We start from the raw sequence: 16,813 nt of genomic DNA, 5'->3' as shown, positions 1-16,813 counted from the left end.
GTCTAGGGCTAGCTGTACAATGCAGCAGCTATTTACATATTTTCATTGTATTGTACAGTTTAAGTAGTTTAAAGACCACTTCAACTACACAGAAGGGTCTATGGTTACAACTATACCATATTATCGGAAGATTTTGGTATCTATGGGGATCCTGGAAGCAATTATACACACAGAAAAAAACTGTTGTTCCTTACACAGTGCATGGAACAAGCTTATGCTAATAGGTATTTAAAATTGTCTTTATTTTCCAAAGAAGAAATTGGGTACAACCTGGAGAAAAATTTCCCTGACTCAGACAATAAGTATGGTAGCTTGTGTGATTAGATCTTACTCATGGCATTTTATATTTTCTTTTTGTTTGTCTGGGTTTTATCTGCCTTATATTCATGTTTGTATCACCCCTCTAAATTGCTTTTTATAAAACAGTGAAACTTCTTTGAAATTTTGCACAGATATGACATCTTAAACCCTAGCTGTCCCTGATCCTATTGAATTCATGAATTGATTTTCAGATGTCACTGATTTTACTCCAAAAGTTGAGGAGCTGCAAAGAGAAGCAGCTCTGTGAATAGTGTATACTATCACCCATTCTTCCAAGTCTCAAGTCCTTTATTTTTTGAAAATTTAAATTAAATTTTATTTATTTTTTATTAGTAGTATGCATGTTGTATGTGCATATGTGAATGTGTGTAAATGAGAGAAAGAAACAGAAGAGAACATTCAGAGGTGTGTACATACCAGTGTATGTGAATGGAGGTCAGATGACACTTTTAGGGAAATGATTCTATCTTTTCATATGTGCATTGGTCCTGGGGATTGAATTCAGGTCATTAAGCTTGAGTAACAAAGCTTTCTCTATCCAGTTGATGAGATCAAACTGTTTAGGAGGCCCCCAGGCAGTGGGACCAGGACCTGTCCTTGGTGTATGAGCTGGCTTTTTGGAACCTAGGGCCTATGCTGAGACACTTTGCTCAGCCTTGGTGCAGGGAAGAGGGGACTGGACCTGCCTCAACTGAATCTACCAGCTGGGTTGACTCACCAGGGGAGACCTTGCCTTGGAGGAGGTGGGAATGGGAGGTGAATTGGGGGAAGGCTCGGGGGTAGGAGGAGGGAGGACAGGGGAATCCATGGCTGATATGTAAAATTAAATTAATTATAAAATAGAAATATTTATAAAAAAAAGAAAAAAAAAAGGTTTCTCTATCTACTTAGCTACTTCTCTAGTCTAAAACATAAATCTTTCTGAGCAGAATGATGGAATCCTCTTTGCATGGTCTTAACTGACTTATCTTCAAAATAGAGTAATAAATAAGCTAATGTGTATAGATTGTTAAGGTCACTGTGTAGCTCAAAGTAAATCATCAAATTTTCTATTTTTTATATTCAATTTTTGCTAGTTACCACTGAACTTCACTTAGCCCTATTTTTTTTTAACTTTTTGAGAGAAAATTTAATTACATGATTCCTCAAGGTATAATGACTTTGTTCTCTTTATAATGGGATGTATGTGCTAGTTGTTTTAATATAGTTAACACATCACAAACAGAAAAGCTTCATACATTCTATATGAGAGAATATAAATCCTCCACCAACTACAGCAGGCATATAGATATTCCAATCTTCATGGTAATTACACATATCCTAAGGAGTCCATGTCCTACAGGTTACTAACCAAAGCTGCAATTTTTGTATTTTTCAATAGGAATAAAGGCTGAGATCTGAGAGATTAGGCTGATTTACGAAGCTCATCCCTAGAATATGAACTCACTCCTAACCCTAAAATCCTGTAACTCTAAAGCAAGCATGTCTACTACTTTAAACGATGCCCTAGAATGCTTTCTTGTTGTTGTTGGTTTTTTTTGTTTTTTTTTTTTGTTGTTGTTGTTTTTGTTTTTGTTTTTTTGTTTTGAGACAGGATTTCTCAAGTGTAGCTTTGTGCCTTTCCTGAAACACACTCTGTAGCCCAGGCTGGCCTCAAACTCACAGAGGTCTGCCTGCCTCTGCCTCCTGAGTGCTGGGATTTAAAGCATGTGCCACCACCACCCAGCTAGAAAGTGTATTTTAATAGATATGAAGGGATGTTTCTATATCACCTAACATGAAAAAAGATTACAGACAATGTAGGATAAAACAAGTTCAGAAAGCTCAAATATTAAGTATAGATCCGTGCTTCACTAGGCTATCTTTTTTACTGCAAAAACAAATGTTTTTTCATGCTAGGTGATATAGAAACATTCTTTCATATCTATACTTATAAAGGATCAAAACTAAACTTAGAGTGCTATTCCTGGCACTATTAAAGACTCTCTAACCATGTGGGAATTGGTTACCAGCTTGTTATCACTAAGGCACTTACTGTTGTCTCACTTTCCATTTCCTCAGAAGAACATTTGGTGCAAACATAGACCCTTGAACTCAAATTTGAAATTGCTCTAGAGAGAAGCAGTGAAATATATTACTCTCAGATCTCAGCGATGATAAGTGTCTGTGGACTTCAAATATAGTAGAGCTATGAGGTCATTTGATGTAAAACATGGTGCTTCAAGTATTCCATGACTTAATGCAAGTTGGAAACCAGGAAATATTTTCCTTGCATGCCAACTATTGGTCAGCTAATTGAATTAATGAAATAGAGGATGGATGATATAAAGATGCTCATAAATTTACCATCAGATACACTGTTGAAATAAAATACAGCCAAAAGTAAGTGTGAGCACTTAAGACATTCTCATACTCCAATACAACATGTGGCTTGAAGAAAGACAGGAAAAGTGTCTAGATACACAGGACTGCAGTCTCACAGGCAACCAAGGCAATGGACACAGGTGCATCTTTCACCTAGAATACGTTCCTGCCATGAGTTCACAGGGTAGAGAGAGATTACACTAGCTGAGATGATACTAATGAAAGCAGGAAAAGCACTATGTGGTTTGTTGTCAGCACAATCAGGAAATCAACAACTTGTTTCCAAGACATTTATTTGGAATAGAAAAATAATATATAGTTAGGGAGAATACATTAAAGATGTAGTATTGAGTTAGTCACTAGCAGGATAAAGTTCCCACTCCTTGCAGTTGAAATAGAGTCAAGGAACACTTAGGTCAAACAGATTAGAAGTCCTAGGTGAGTTTATGCATGACTTTTATCAAGGAGGAATGGAATGCTTTCCCCCTGCAAATCTACATATTTGCTACTGGCAGGGAAAACTTTTCATCTTGCTGGTCAGAGAATACTCACAGGACTGCTGTTTTCTGCTTCCCACAGTCAGGCCTGTTTCTTTTATTAGAATCTCTCTATACAGAATCTTCTGAAATAGGGAGCAGGTGGTTCCATGGAATTTCTTTATTTTGTTTTAGGTAAATACATTTGGAGCAAGAGCAAGGGAAAAAAAGAGAGAAGCTATATATTTAGAAGTTCTATTTTAAACTGTGTCTTTCAGGAAAGCTGAAAAGAAATTTAATTGACTTTGTAAACATCAGCTCTCCTACAATTTAGGAATAACTCAAAAGAATTTCATCATTCTTGGATTTTAAAAAATAATTGGATGAGTTTGAAGGCTAGTTCCCTTTTGGCCCATTGAGTGCTGTGATGAGAAATTTTTGACAGTTCTACATAGAAGGAAAGGTGCAAAACTAATGGTTTTAGTTGAATCAGAGTACTTCTTCATTCCATGCCTTTGGCTCTACCTGCCTCATTTGTTCTTGTTGTACAGATTTGAAAATCCCAAAGAAACCATGATACACTGGATATTTGATAGCAGAGCATGAGTGTGACTGTAATAATTGTCCCCTTTAAAAATGAAATGAAAGACAGTGACCCAGAAAGCAGGTACAGGGAGTGATATCAGCATAGCAGTGAGACACTGGATTCACAGACTGCATTAGTTAAAATGATTCCTTGACATAGTTTATGTAATTAATAGTTTTAATAGTAATTAATAGCTACTACTTAATTCTTATAATCTACCTTTATTGGCCAATAGAGCATACATCCATTACTGAAACCATGTGTTAATAAATACTAAGGCTGAGTGATAGAAAGTGGAAGTATTAATGACCGTCATTGGTGGAACTACACTAGAAATTAGGACTCAGCAGTTAAGACCCTTTGCTTTGCAGTCATGAGGCTGAGAATTCAGATCCTGGTATCCATTTAACAAGCTGGACATCCTACAAATGCCTATACTAACAACTCCCAAGGATCTCATGCTGCCTTCTGTCCTCCTCATTTACAGGCATGCATACACTCACTCTATCATACACACACACACACACACACACACACACACACACACACACAGAGAGAGAGAGAGAGAGAGAGAGAGAGAGAGAGAGAGAGAGAGAGAGAAATATTATTTTAATTATACAGTCACAGGTGCAATAAACAGCCACCATTTTGGAGAGTTTTAAGGGTACAATATGAGCATTAAAAGATCATTTTATTATTATTATTTGTTGTTGTTGTTGTTTTTTGTTTTTCAAGACAAGGTTTCTCTGTGCAGCTTTGTGCCTTTCCTGGATCTCACTCCATAGACCAGGCTGGCCTTGAACTTACCAAGATCCACCTGCCTCTGCCTCCCGAGAGCTGGGATTAAAGGTGTGTGCCACCACTGCCCAACAAGATCATTATACTATTTTTCTGCTAATTTTTGTCCTAAGTATTCCTTATTACTTATGCTATTCAATTACATTCAAAATCTAGAAAAGTGAATGCTTTGGAACATAGAATGATCAGTTACTGAAGTCAGAGTGGTAAGTGGGAAGATAATTGATCAAAGGGTGTGAAGATTCAGGTAGAAACAGGAATGATTTTTTATAACTATTGCATAGATAATAATTATAGTATATTCTCTATTTTTAAATTGACAAATGAGTACAATTTTAGAGGTTGATCATTTATCATGGTCTCTTTTTCCTTGTTCTCCCTCTCTGTTCTTGATCCAGTTCAGATCTCCTGCTCCCCTAAGCTCTCTTTCCCTCGACCCTTGCCCTTCATTCCCCCCCTCACATCAAGTTTGCTCATGTAGATCTCATCCATTTCTCTGTCATTGGGTGATCCCTGTGTCTTTCTTAGGATGCTGTTTTCTAAGTAGCCTCTCTAGAGTTGTGATTAGCAGTCTATTCACCCTTTGCTTTATATCTAGTATCCTCCTATGAGTGAGTACATACCTTGTTTGTCTTTCTGAGTCTGGGTTACCTTGCTCAGGATGATTTTTTTCTAGCTCCATCCATTTGCCTGCAAACCCCATGATGTCATTGTTTTTCTCTGCTGAGTAACTCTGTTGTGTATATGTACACAACATTTTATTTATCCATTCTTCAGTTGAAGGGCATCTAGTTTGTTTCCAGGTTCTGGCTATACAAACAATGCTGCTATGAACATAGCTGAGCATGTGCCCATGTGGTATGATTGAACATTCCTTAGGTATATAGCTGGGTCTTCGGGGAGATTGATTCCCATATTTCTAAGGAAGTGTCATATTGATTTCCAGAGTGGCTGTACAAGCTTACATTTCCAGCAACAGTGGAGGAGAGTTCCCCTTGCTCCACATTCTCTCCAGCATAAGCTGTCTTCAGTGTTTCTGATCTTAGCCATTCTGAGAGACCATGATAAATGAAGACCCCATGGGAATAGGAAGAAATGAAGTACTAGAGAGGTCCCCAGAAACCACAGATACCTCCACAATAGACTACTGGCAATGGTCAAGAGAAAGCCCGAACTGACCTATTCTGGTGAAACACCCTGTCATGCTAAAAATCTCATCCAATGACTGATGGAAGCAGATGCAGAGATCTCTGGCTGGGCCCCAGGTGGAGCTCCAGGAATCCAATTGACAAGAAAGAGGAGGGACTGTATGAGTGAGAATTCTTGAGACCAAGATTGGAAAAAGCACAGGGACAGATAGCCAAACTAGTGGAAACACATGAACTATGAACCAATAGCTGAGGAGCCCACAACTGGATCAGGCCCTCTGGATAAGTCAGACAGTTGATTAGCTTGAACTGTGGGACCTGGACCTGTCCTTAGTGCATGAGCTGGCTGTTTGGAACCAGGGGCTATGCAGGGACACTTTGCTCAGCCTGGGAGGAGGGGACTGGACCTGCCTGGACTGAATCTACCAAGTTGAGCTGAATTCCCAGGGGAGTTCTTGCCCTGAAGGATATGGGAATGGGAGATGGGTTGAGGGGAGGGCAGGGTGGGCAGGAAGAGGGAGGACAGGAGAATCTGTGGCTGATATATAAAATTAAATCAAATTATTAAAAAAAAAGATGGCAAGCAGAAAAAAGGTTGATCATACAATAATAAGTATATGAGCTAATGAATATTGGTTTAATCCTATCAAGACAACAAATTATATGCAAGTATAAAACCATTACAGCTTATACCATTTAAAATGTATAATTATTATTTGTCAATTAAAATTCAAAAAATATAAAATCTCTCTAAGAGTACAATACTAAGAAAATAAGATTAAAAGAGAAAAACAATTTTGAGTAGTTACATTGTGGTTCTTCATGTACTACCTAAACTCAGCAGAGATTTCTTTTAGCTGAATTATTAAAATCATAGAAAAAGCAGATGGAAGGTTTTTTTTTTTTTTTGCATTTGAAAGCCTTGTCTTCAGGGTAATGGAGTGGTACATGTTTCATTTCACATGTCTGCTTTTCTAGAATAAAACAGGTTTGGGAAGATGGGGAAGCTGAATCTGTTTATTACCTAGCATAACAAGAGAGAACTTGAGATATTCTGTTTTCTTGATTTCTTTTTCCTGTCACCTTCATTAAAGCTTGCAAACTCCTGCATAAATCTGAGTTTCAACAGGAGGTCCCTGTGAACCCCAACGTGTCCTCTAGGACCATAGAAACTGGCCTCTATTGAGAATACCACCTGTTTGGAAGTGTGGATGGAAATTACTGTTAATTATTGATGTCTGTATGAATTATTTTTGTGCTTACATTTATTTGATAATCAAGCATAATATTTAATCAAATACTTGGAATCAGGTGGCCTTGCACCATTTTCATTATATGATTTATAATGGAACGATCTCTTTTTATTTTAGCCTGTCCTTCAGAAAAGTCAGATCAAAGGTGTAAGGGTCTTTGTTGTTGTTGTTCTTTTGTTTTGTGTTTAGTGTTTCCAGTCAAGGTTTCTCTGTGTAGGCCTGGCTGTCATAGAACTCACTCTATAGACCAGGCTATCCTCCAACTTAGAGATAGCCTGCCTTTGCTTCCTGAGTGCTGGGATTAAAGGTGTGTGCCACCACTGCTCAACAACAGTTTAAGGTTAAACTGAAAGATTTGATGTGCTACTGAGGTAAGTAATAGCAACAGAGGTGTGTGTGTGTGTGTGTGTGTGTGTGTGTGTGTGTGTGTAAGAACAAAAGGAAAAAGTAAACTTCAAGAATTTGTCCAACTTCCTGTGGAATTAGGTAATATCAGTGCTGAGACATCCCTTCTAGATCTGAGGCCATGGCTCGGTGATTAAAGAACTCTGCATGGAAGCACAGAACCTGAGCTCACTGCACAGCTCTCCTGTGAGTGCCAGATGCGCATGGCAGGCTTCTCATTCCAGTGCTCTGAAGGTAGAGACAAGGGAGGCCCAGAGCACACTAGCTAGCTAGACTACTGAACTCTGAGTTGGTGATGAGCAGATGTCTTGATGAATAGAGTGGAAAGCAATTCAAGCCTACATGCATGCATACACACACACACACACACACACACACACACACACACACACACACCACACACCACACACACATACACCACACACATACACACACCATACACACACACCACACACCATACACACACCACACACCATATACACAACCACACACAACACACACACCATATTTATACTATACACACATACACACACTACACATAAATACACACACCACACACACATATACACACACACATACACACACACACCACCTATACACACCACACATACACACACCACACACATCCCATACACATACAACACACACATACACATACTACACATACATACACACACCACACACATACACACACAACACACATATACACACATGAAATAAAGAAAGGGAGGAGGAAGAGAGGGAGGGAGGGAAGAAGGAAAGAAAGAAGGAAGGAAGAAAGGAAGGAAGGAAGAAAGAAAGAGAAAGAAAGAAAGAAAGAAAGAAAGAAAGAAAGAAAGAAAAAGAAAGAGAAAGAAAAGAAAGAAAGACTGAGAGCCTTTTTATACAGTAGGATGACTTAATCTTCTAATGATCTCATTTCTACTTACCACTGAAAATGGACAATCTATTTAGTTTTAAAAGCCCGGGCACATAGAAGAGAGCAATCATATTCCCACGGCATTCTTTAAAAGGGGAGCTTAAACTTTCATAAATGAAAAATCAGATCTAATGAGAAATGGGCTACATTTTGTGATGCTATTCCTTGATTCCTTTGCCTTTAATTATTTCAGCTATTTTATTGCACCTTTTCATGACTCTAGGGTTCTTTTGTATCATTTGCAGCCCTGCAAAGCCCCTCTCTGGAATTAGCTGCTTAGAGTTGCTGTGGGAATTATAACTCACAAGCACCACCTTCGGATTCATTACAGGGAAGGCTTCCTGTAGTTAGTTTGTTCTGAAGAAAATTTCCATTTTGCAAGGGCAGTGTAAATTTTGCATATCATTTTAATAGCAAGGTAGGTCAATCAAAGTATAATTGGCTCCAATTAGCGCTCCCATGAGCTGTAAGGTTTTTTATATCTCCTAGACTGCACTTAAAAAGAAAATGCTGTTTACTGGCACTAAAGCCTTAAGAATTGTCCACTAGTTACTGTAAGTGATGAGGAAAGGGGACTCCCAAGCCATAGCACTCTGGCAGATGTTTAAGGTCTGCACATCAGCATGCACATGGCATTAAGCATTGTCATGTGATATTTTCCTATGACAAAGCACTTTGTTTTCACTGTACGAAAAGGCTTTGGTTATGAAACCGATAATTTCCTGCATTAGTTTGGAACTAATCTTAAAATTGCTTTCTAACATTTTTTTCAAGGTCTTTGAACTCTTATATAATAAAAATGGAGAAACAGCGAATTCTGTCTTATATACTGTCATGGTGATATATAAAGGTGATTAGTTTAAGAAACACCTCTCTAGAAAGGATTAAATGAGGCAGAAGACCTACCATGACTGTAGGTATCACGACTGGGCTGAGATCAGAAAAGGGATGAAGGAGAAAGCCTGCTGAGTTCAAGCATTCCCCTTTTTCTGCTCCCTGACTGTCCCACAGGATGTAACTGGCTGCCTCCCACTCCTGGTTTCATGGTTTCCTTTTCATGACAGTACCTAATATGGTGAGTCAAAAGAAATCTTTCTTTTTTTGAGTTGGTTTAGCCAAGTATTTCTTTGTCAGAGATGAGAAAAAGAAATACAGATGTTTTAACGATTGTTCTGTGGTTTTCTTCCCCAGTCCCAACATCATGCATACTGGAGATTAAGTTCCTTGAAGAGTCATCTGAGGCCTAAAGGAGATATATATATATATATATATCACAATAATTCTTTTAAACTCATTTCCCTCTGTGAAAATGTAAACTGATTTCTTTGTCCATGACATGCTTTCACCAGTCTTGTGGGAGGAAGGATGTCAGTCAAAGATTTGCAATGATTTTGCCACTTCTCCTTGGGTATAAAAAGCCACTGATGGACCATGTGATTGCCACTGAATATGGTTTCAACTTTCACCCTCTTGTCTTGAGATCTCCTTGGATAAAAGAAGGAAGAATAAGGTCAATCCAGTATAAACAGCCTGACGTGGTGATTGGACCAGGGACGTTTATTGAAAATAGCATGAGAAAAAGAATGCATATCACAAAAAAGCAATACACAGTGGCCTTTCTAGGTGCCCTGGGCATAAGGAGGAAGGAACCCCATCATATCAGTGACATTAGCAATGGCACCAGAGAAAATAGGAGGCAGCTGATTTAAAGAGAGAGAGGGAGAAGGAAGGGGGAAGAATGCTCCAAACTATTCCGTTTACAGGCAGTTGAGAACTGGGCTTGACTCCTAGCCATGCACAAGATCCTAACTTTTACCCTGGGGCTAACCTTAAAAACATAATTTCAGGCCTTAATATAGTTCTGCTTAGAAACTTACTAGGACTCAAAGTCAAAATGGATTCAGTAGATATTCATAATCACACAGAGAAACCTGCTGTATATGACAACAATTTTTAAAACAGCGTTTGAACAACAGCCCCCAGCCTCTGATGCTTCATGTCAGCTCCTAACACCTGACCATTCTTTCTGGTTTTTACCTTGTTTTAAATTGTGGAATGTGCACTCTATCCCAGGCGGTCAGCCACGTAGCATAACCTGTAAACCTCAGAGCAGAATTCTCTTTTCAATTGTGTGAATCACTGATAAAATCCTGAATGACATCAAGTATGGCTCCCTGCACTTTTAAATAAGTCTCATCTTAAAAATAGGTCAGACTTCCCCAGTTGGCACCACAGAAAATGGCCCAAGTTACTTTTACAATTTTGCCTAACTGCATTTTTGTTTGGCAGAATTTCTTCTAGAAAATGCCTGGGCTCCGGATTAAATCTCCTTTATAATAGAATTTCATAGTGGAACTAGAAATAAACCTGCAAATGTCAGTATTATGTGCATTAATATTTCTCCAGGTAAACACCACAGTGGCATATTTCATGTCAAATTGACTAGTTGTAGACTTCAGTGACCTGGGAAGGAATGTGGCTGCCAAAGTGACATCATCCATCATGGACTGCTTTTCAGATGGCAGAATTTCAGAACTTCATTCTCTTTATTTATGGCTTTGATTGTTTGATACTCTTAGCTCCCTGGTTAAGAAAAATATTTGCTATTCCTAATACCCTTATAGCTTTGTTAATAGAGAGCCTTGTGGCCATGTTATCTAACATAGTGTATTTTTATTTCCTCAGGAGGTTATGAAAGGCTTTGTAGAGCCTAGTTTGTTAGTGTCTATGAAATTATCATTTTTAGCATAGCTTCTAGCTTATTTACCATTTTACATAAAATGAAGCTGAATCCTCCCAAAGGATACTGAACTGATATGTATTTGGCTTTGTAGTACTCAATTAACATTTATTGCAAATGAAGATTTTTATAAGTAAATTCTCATAGTATCACAGAAGATGTTATTTTACTTTGTTTCAGAATGTAATAAATCATGTAATTCTCAAATGTTTTTAATCAGATCTATGATCTACAAATTTTAATATACTCATACAACAGCAAATGCAAACTTCATGCAGATCTTTCCTTTTTAAGGCAAAAAAGTCTGTAAACAATGTGGGTGGTACAAACTTCTACTCATTTCTCGTGACCTTGTGAGCAGAATTACACATAGATAGGAATCATTTCCCTGAATCTCTAAAGATCTACATATTTGTGAAAAGTCATCCCTAGTTGACTTTGAGAGCTCTAGTTGATTCTCTCTTTTGGAATATTCCTTGCCTCTCCTCCTATATATGAACCTTTATAACTGTATTCTTTAAAGCATGAGTTCCCCCTTTGGCTCTCTAACTCTAGTATCATATTATCTACTCTCTTCTCATTACTTAGGGAATTTTATTCAAAATATGTAGCATTGTGTCATGGTTATTTTTAATTGCCAACTTGACATGATCTAGAGTCACTTAGGAAGAGAGTCTCATTAAGAAGTCCTCTAGATATGTTGGCCCATGAGCATGTTTGTGAGGATTATTTTGGGTGCTTTAATTGAGGTGGAGGTCCTGCCCATTGTGGCTACACTCACTGTTCCTTTGGTTTTTGGTCCTGGACTGTGTAAGTGTATGGAGGAGACAGCACTGGTGAACATGCATGCATTCTCTGCTCTTGACCATGGCTGTATCTAGCTCTTGAAGTTCCCACCTGAACTTTCACAGTGATGGACTATAGTGTGGAATTGTGGGCTAAAGTAAACCCTTTCTCCCCTACATTGCTTTTCTCGCAGTGTTTTATGACAACAACTACAAAAGTAAATCTAGGAAACATAAATATTTATTTGTTGTTGGCTATTATCATTTATGTTGATTATCTGTTACTAATCCACAACACAGTTACTAAAACCAGCACGAATTTGTTGTACAACATTAAATTTCAATGGGAATTTCCTGAGATTGACAGCACGGTACTGAGAGTTGCCTGTGCTGAATTCTTTCCCAGAACCTTGGCCAAGCCTTCATTGCCCTTGCTTTTGGCAGTTGCCTATGGCTGCCTATATTCCTTGGCTCTTGGCCCTCCAGCAAGTAATCACCTCCCTCAGACATCTGCTCATTAGTCAGCCCTTTCTCTGACCTTCCTGTGTGTCTTTCCATAGTAGGATCCTAGTGATTGATTACATTAGGCACGTTCAGGTTCACTGCAATGTCCTTAACAGTATGTTTTTAGCACAATCCCACAGCCAGGTATGTGTGTACACTACCTCACTGCTACACTGACAAATTCCTGCAAATGTAGTAACACAGATGGATATATGGAAGTCCAGAATCAAATTATCAGTTTAATTGGCTAAATGTCAAAATAGAGGCAGATATGTATTCCTGGTATTCTTTTGGAAGCTGAGGGATGCCCCATCACCTACCCTGTATGGCCTTTACAGGCTACCTGCATTCACAGCCTTTTTCAGGATATGCTATCTTAAAATATCTGTGATAGTGGAAACCCCTGCTTTGGTAGGCAGAGGTTCTTCTCTTTGGCTGTAGCTCTTCTGCTTCCTACTCATTATCATCCTTACAGTAACGCTTGACCCACTCAGATAACCCAGGAAAATCTTCCCATCTCAGTACCCCATGTTACTGACATCTGCAGAGTCCTTCTTCTGTGTCTAATAACAGACATATCCCTAGGTTTGCAGGGCTGTGTGTGGAGTACTGGGATCAGTATTACGCATAGTACACCCAAACTCTTGAGCTTTGATTTAGATATCTGAAAACCTTATTAAGCATGTACTGCTTCACTCCTTACTTGCATCTCAAAGTCTAAATATTTCCTCTTTAAGTATTTTCCAGCCACAAGGGGCCTCCTCCTTCATACTCCTGTTTCTTCTCGCTTTCATTTGTTTGTGGTCAAGAATCATTATTCTCTGGATTTTTTCTGAGGCTGTTCTAGAGAGGAGCTCCATTTTATTATTCATGTCCATATAAATGAGTGCCTAAATTTAACATTATATAAGCTGTACTGTTGGGAAATTTAGAGAAAAGATGTACTTATGAAACTTTAAAATCACCCTTTACAGTGTAACCTATGTATGATGCATTGTTTAATGAAGATTATGGATAAATGAGTCCTGAGTGTCTGTTTAAGGTTGGAGTTGATCTCTGTAATTTAGAGGTCAGTGATAGACTTCTGTGTCTACCTGTTGACACTAACTCCTGAAGGGAGAATATGAATCCTCACTGCTGCAGATAGCTTCTTACCAATAGGCCTTTAGATTATGAGGGGTTTTATTCCTTCTGCTCACTAATTTACTTCATAGAGGTAAGAGTTGCTTTAAAAGTGAACCAACTTTCTCCTTTTTTGGTGTCAGTGTCGGGGCAGAGAGCCTCATACTGTTTCACACTGGGGAACCGAAGAGCTTTTCTGGTCAAAGATGCCAGCATATTTGAAAAACCTAGAAGTGAAGTGAATATATTAACTTGATAGAAATTGAAAAGAATATCAATTATCCCTGGGAAAGGAAGTTTATGATCCTGAATAGACCCTCTCTCCTGATCAAAGGAAAGGAACAGTTTTAAATTCAGAAAAGTCTCCTGTTCAATGTCAGCAACCAAGTCAGTTCAAGTTCCTAGGAAGTAAACACTGAAATAAGATTAAAGGATCAGATTTGAAAAGATTACTAAGGAGGACCTGTAAAAGCATAAAGGAGAGGGATTAGAGTTAGGAAGAGGAACAGACTAAGAATCAGTTCACATATCTGTGGACAAAGAGAAGAGTCCCGCTGTAACATAGATCTGAAAATATTTTGAGAATTTCTCTGTGGAGTGTTCCAAACAGAGTTGTCCATTAGAGAAAACCTACATGGAGCAGAAATGGTGAGCATGTAGTTAGGAGGAGTCCAGGTGATTGTGGCCACAGCCCCTGCCTCTAGTATACATGTAGAGGACATTTATCTACCTTCTCTGCAATGGGTTCTCTTTAGTGGGACCTGAGTAGAGTCTCCCAAATCTACCAGAGTACCCCAGAGGTACACACAGACATGTTTGATTTTCCTTCTTTAGCTTCCCTAACTATGCCATTACTATGACAGAGATGAAAATCATGCCATTCTTGATGATATTAAAATGATGTTAATGAAAAGAAAAACAGTAAGTGGAGTCATGTAAAATGCATATTATTTTAAAATGAGTGTTTTAAATTAAAATTATACTTGTGATATTTCCAAGGTATTACATATACCTATTATTGATACAGCTTCATATTAAAATACTTGCTTGCATGAATTTACTGTGTATTAGGTTTCTGACCCTTACACTGAATTATTTCTCCCAATTATTCTTATTTTGGATAAACTGCAATTTACTTTGATTGCCTAATTTCTACACTGGGAACAAAATTTTAATCTGGATGGATAATGAAAAGATGACTACTGCATTAACTCTGTGTCTTGAGCATTTTAATAAGCAGAGAAGGAATGCTTTGTCTCCATTAAACAAAAATGATGTGTAAAGGTCATCTGAAAGGTGAAGGTTGGCTGAGAGCCACAGGAGGACTCTAAAGAGCCACCACTCCTGCAGCGACCAGTTTTACCAATTGCAGAAGAAGCTTATCCTGCCTGTTCAATATTATTTTTCTCTGAGATTTATGTGGTATTGTTATAGGATGGAAAAGCAGCATGTGGGTAAGCAATAGACCAATGGGAATTAGTGTTTGAGGGTTTTTTTATTTTTATTTTTCATAAAATTCAACAAACAGCTTTGGAATTTCCTATCTCATCATTGACTTTCATAAAATATTGCTCACTCTTTAGGAAAAGAAATCAGTGTTTGTGAATATACAATGTGCAATGCATTCATTCTCTCGATTGAGATAGAACATTGTCACTGGCATCATCATGGATTGTTACTGCCGTGGTTTTCAGGTCTCTAGCCACTGTGCTGGCCTTTTATATGATCTGTACTCTCCCTGGAGGGCTTTTATCCTTGTGTGGCTGAATGTTCTCTTGATACTTATGTCTATTCTTCAGTCATGAAAGAATTTCACATCCCCTTCCCCTGAAACTTGGAGCATCTTTCAACCAAATTTCGCATATCATTTCACAGTGCTTTATATCTAGTGATTGTCTATTCTTTCCCCAAAAGAAAGATGTTTTATGATTACAATTGTGCTTCAAATCTATTTTTACTTGTATCTCATCAAATTTGTATTGATAGCAAATATTTTCAAAAAATCTTTTGGAAGACCTTTACAGGAAGGAATTAACCAGGGAAGTAAGGTTAGTGCAATTGCAAAAGAAAACAGAGCCAAGGAAGAAGGAAGCCAGTAAAGCAAACACAGAAAGTTTGCCTTGTAACACTTAGCTCTCAATAATTTGAGGATCTAAAATCTCAAATAGAAGCCTAATACTACTTAGATGTCATCCTTCTAGAGGAGAGTATAGTTCCTTAAGAGAGAGTTGTTTATACCGGCCCACAGTTGGTAAAGACCATCTTAGTAGATTTTTGCTCACAACTTCTACCATAATGTATCCTTTCTTGACCCAACAAATGCTTATATGGTACCTGATGAATTCATTTAATGTTTCAGTTGCAGGTAGAAATGGAAGCAGTTGGTTTAAAACTGATATCAAGGTTGAGGATGTGACTCATGGTAAAGCACTCAGAAGTATGTGCTGGTCCTGGGTTGGATTCCCAACACCACAGATAAAATTGGAAAAATTGAGATCATTTTGTTATTACCACAGAGACAACTAAGGAGATAGTCATTACATCTTGGATAATAAGTGCTAACATTAGAATAAACTTTGGCATTGCTCTAGGGGTTTGAATGGTGGCGTAGCAGTTAAGGGCACACACTACTCTTGCAAAGGACTGGAGTCCTGTTCTCATCACCCATGTCTGGCAGCTCACAACTACCTTGAACTCCAGTTCCAGTGGATCTAGTGACTTCTTTAGGCCTCTGAAGGGACCTGTACACACACACACACACACACACACACATACACACACACAATTAAAAATAAAATAAATTATTAGGAATCACTCTGTATATGGACTACAGACTAGATAAGGAAGCAGAATTGACATTTCTCCTTGGAGGTGACTGATGTTACTTTATGAGCCACTTCATATTATCTCAGCTAAGGAGGAAAAAGAAAGAACCATGTATTTTACTGAAAATGTCACAATTTCATTCTTCTTTATAGCTGAAAAAATCCATTTTGTACATATTTTCTTCAGACATGCATGTCAGGAAAGGCATCAAAACTTAGTTATTGTAAATAATACTTTGGAAAACATTAATGTGTAAAAATTTCTCTGTAATGTTTACTTAGTGTCTTCCATGTAAATACCCAAGAACAGTATATATAAATCATATGGAAAATCTTCTTTTAATTTTTGAGAGTTATCTATTGCAATTTCCATGGTGAAATTTCCATGAACTAAGTTACATTCCCACAAGCAGTATGTAGAGTCCTTGCACATTTGTAGATCACAGACTTCATAGAGATATGAAAAACCATTATGTGTATAGGACATGAAAGTAGAAGTGAAACTCCTTAGGAAGGGGACTAATGAGAGGGGGAGGGGCAAAAGGGTAGGGTTGGCACATGTGAGAA

At 38.1% G+C, this 16,813-nt stretch overlaps 1 protein-coding gene across 1 annotated transcript in view; it reads left to right on the top strand.

Annotated features, from left to right (window-relative positions):
* Positions 1 to 16,813, top strand: part of Cntn3 (contactin 3) — a 209,651-nt gene that overhangs the window by 73,208 nt on the left and 119,630 nt on the right. The window lies entirely within an intron of this gene.

Source organism: Onychomys torridus, chromosome 3 (genome assembly GCF_903995425.1).
Source record: "Onychomys torridus chromosome 3, mOncTor1.1, whole genome shotgun sequence".
Taxonomy (NCBI): Eukaryota; Metazoa; Chordata; class Mammalia; order Rodentia; family Cricetidae; genus Onychomys; species Onychomys torridus.
This window is presented reverse-complemented; position numbering and strand designations above follow the sequence as displayed.